Source organism: Primulina huaijiensis, chromosome 14 (genome assembly GCF_012295235.1).
Source record: "Primulina huaijiensis isolate GDHJ02 chromosome 14, ASM1229523v2, whole genome shotgun sequence".
NCBI classification, from domain to species: Eukaryota; Viridiplantae; Streptophyta; class Magnoliopsida; order Lamiales; family Gesneriaceae; genus Primulina; species Primulina huaijiensis.
In genome coordinates, this window is record NC_133319.1 from 14,454,816 (window position 1) to 14,458,456 (window position 3,641).

Genomic DNA, 3,641 nt, shown 5'->3' on the forward strand with positions numbered 1-3,641 from the left:
AAAAAAAAAAAAAAAAAAAAAAAAAAAAAAAAAAAAAAAAAAAAAGAACCCACAAAATAAATCCACAAAAGGAACAAGATCAAGCTATCTTTCACACAATCTAAGCATGTAAAACCAAAACGTACCCGTACGACAGATCTAAGAAGCGCAAGGACGCAATGTGGAAAAAGAAGTAGTAGTTTATTTTCTTTAAATGGAAAAAAGGTTCCAAGATATTGTATTTATAGTTAAAGAAAAGCAATAAGCAAGCGTCCACCGATTGTCAATTACATGATTGAGACTTGCGACCGATGGATGAATGGCTGTCGGTGCGTCATTTAGAATTAGCGGGCCTCTGGATTACAATAAAGCCCAAATCAGATCCATCAGTTAGGCCCAAATGTCGTCTGGCCCATTAAAATATTATCTATCTAACTCACTACCACCACATGGGGAAGGGGAAAGCACACTAGTTCATCTCTAGGTTTGGTAAATTTGAATGATTCAATGTGGAATTGGAATTCTTATATATGAACAAATATCGTTTTCGATCCTACTCGGAATTGGGAAATATACTTTCGTGTTTTTTGCGTAAGAAGGTCGGTGTAGAGTTATTAGATTTTGTTTTCACGATATTAAAGTTTGGGTCTAGAAATTTAGTTTCTCTTGAGTATTTTTTTACTAAGAAGGTCTTGGCAGTAAGTCTTAAAGTGAACGCTGTAAAATAATATAATTTCTTTAGATTTTAGAGTGAAATTAAAAATTGAAACAAAAAATTTAATAAAATGAATTCGGTTTTCAGTAGATCTACTTATCTTAACTCTAGTACTTCAACCTCTTATGATAATAAAAGGATAATAATGCTGAAGAAATAGTCATAGAAAATTTTGATAAATCAGTTGATGTAGAGTAAAAAATGATCAAATCTATAAAATTTCAAAATATCAATTCTTCAAAACTGTTTTCAAAGAAAAAGAATTCAAAGTAAATAAAAACTTTCTACATAAAGATTTTTATGTAATATATAATAAAGAAAAAAATTGTGATTGTTCGAAATTTTATGTTATTAGAAAAGATATTCAAAATAAATTCTATGAATTTATAAAATATTCCACTTTAATAAATGTGAAAGTAGTGATCACACAATCAACAAAATCTGATAGAAGGCGCGGTCGTTATCATTAAATACACACTGAGTAAACTTTTGGACTAACACAATAATCTGTAAATTACGTTAATCAAAAAATAAGAGTCAATAAACCTCATGCAACAGACTTGCATGAGTATCTTTTTGGTGGGATCTTTAAATTCTATATTATCTTTAAACCACTGAAAAATGTTATGTGGTTCTAATTTTTTTTTTAAATTCTGTTTTAGCCACCATCAGAGAAATGTTTCCCTGTGTTTAAAAATGACCAAACATAACAATTAAGACTATTTCCAAATATTTTGGAGATGTTTTTCATTGGAGTGGGTCTCATGTGAGATCGTCTCACGAATCTTAATTTGTGAGACGTGTCAACCCTATCCATATTCACAATAAAAAGTAATACTATTAGTATAAAAAGTAATACTTTTTCATGGATGACCTAAATAAGATATCCATCTCACAAATACGACCTGTGAGACCGTCTCACACAAGTTTTTGTCTTCGCATTGCCAGATATTATGACTGTTTCGCATTTCCTTATACAATCATTACTTTAGATCAGCTCCAAAAAATAAATTTATCTTTAGACTATATTTTAGAGTGTATCTATTTACATTCCAAATTTTGCTAATCACACTCCACTTTATTAATAAATTTTATACATAATAAAGCAGCATGTGACGTGATAAAAAAAATAATTAAAAAGTATAAATAACATTATTTTATATTCATCCGTCCCAAATATTCATGTCTCTATTTAGTATTATTTACTCTATTCTTTTACCAACTCCTATTTCTTATATACATTAGTATTTATCCCGTGTAATGCACGAGATGACATTATTAAAAATTAATTATTATAAAAAAATGAATAGATATTTAAATCGCAAAAAAATTATAAAAAAATAAAAATAAGAAACTATTTTTTTTCACAAATTTTGTAAAACTTTCTTAAATACAATATATGTCGATTAATTTTTTTTGCTGATAATCATTATAATATATCAAATTTTTAGATTTTTTTAGTATAAAGCAATGACATGATGCTTATCGTGTTTGGTGTATTGATGTCGATCACCAACATAAATATATATTTAATTCTTCAATTTTAGAGAAGTTATATGTATTATTATTTTTTAATATGTGATAAGTAAATATTTTTAAATCAAATTCAATAAAATTAATGAGAAATGTCTTTTTCAAAATTCAGTAACTTTTTTTGTGAAATGACATGTGTTTGACACATTTGGAGAATAACAATAATTACTTCATTGCTATCTTTATCAAAACAAGTTATGATTTTATCCATAAAATCTCCCCATAATGTAAACGACAATATATTATTTTTAAAGAAAAATGAAAGATGTGATTTTTTACTTCTCGATAAATAAAGACACATTCCAAACTTGATGTTTCATTGTTCTCGTCGTTTCCAAATGAAGGTAGTTCTACATAACAACGAACAAATTTAAGTTTAAACGTCAATTGCATCTTTGAAAGATTCGACTCACAAATGATGCTGAAAAGATGATCCATTTCAGAATTAAATTTTGGAGTACAGAAATTTAGCAAGATAAATATAATAAAATTGGTTTCCAATATAATATACAACAATTTTAAATATGTTGGGCTCCATTATTTATAATTTAAAATTTAAATAAAGCAACCCAAGAGACACATTATATAACAGGTGCTTTTGACAGAATTATACGATACATTAACTCTTTCAAATTATGAAAATCTCGAATATTGCATCCATTGTCAAACATTTCTGATTATTGAAAGTAATTTAATGTATATTTGAAATCTTTTTGAATCTCTCTCTTTTAAATCTTGGGTTGTCATATTTGAATTTTAAGAAAGCATTTCAAGATATAAAATATGCATATAGTTTTGGAAGAAAACTACTATGTAATAAGTCTTTTAAATTAAGGTAATAGAGAAATAGCATGCATTTGGAGTCAAACATCTATGATTACTAAATGATAATCATTGAAAAACGTTGTTTATGTAATAATTTTTAATACTGCATCAATTATTTTTTAAGAAAATTTAAAGAAACTAATTAAAGATTGTATTTTTTTTTATAATCAATAATTTGGACGGGAACTTTCTATTTTGACAAAAACTTTGTTTCTATATATATATATATATAGATTAGTAATTTCCAACCACAATTATATTGTATTTAAATAATCATCAAATGAAATCAAAATAAAATATAGTGAAATTTGATTTTTCAATAATTTTTTAATATGTAAGAAAACATATATATATATGAATATTATATTGTTGATTTTTAAATAAATCCGGATGGATCAAGTAGAGGACAATTACGGACAGTGTGTCACGGGCTCATGCAATCAATAATGATGAAACAAAAAAGACATGACGGTAAATAAATAAATAATAATAATGTACCAAATATATAGTTTTTTATTAAATAATAATATAATGTATCAAATATATAGTTTTTTTTATTATTATTATGTCAGAAATTAAAGATTAGCAA

The 3,641-nt window shown here is 25.8% G+C and overlaps 1 protein-coding gene across 1 annotated transcript in view; it reads right to left on the minus strand.

The window, feature by feature from the left end:
- The window catches only part of LOC140956711 (protein CDI-like), a 1,396-nt gene extending 1,135 nt beyond the window's left edge, over window positions 1-261 (minus strand). The window contains exon 1 of the mRNA XM_073413565.1: window positions 126-261. The gene's annotated coding sequence lies outside the window, so the exon portion shown is untranslated. The remainder of the gene's footprint in view (window positions 1-125) is intronic.
- Between the last annotated feature and the right edge of the window lie 3,380 nt (window positions 262-3,641).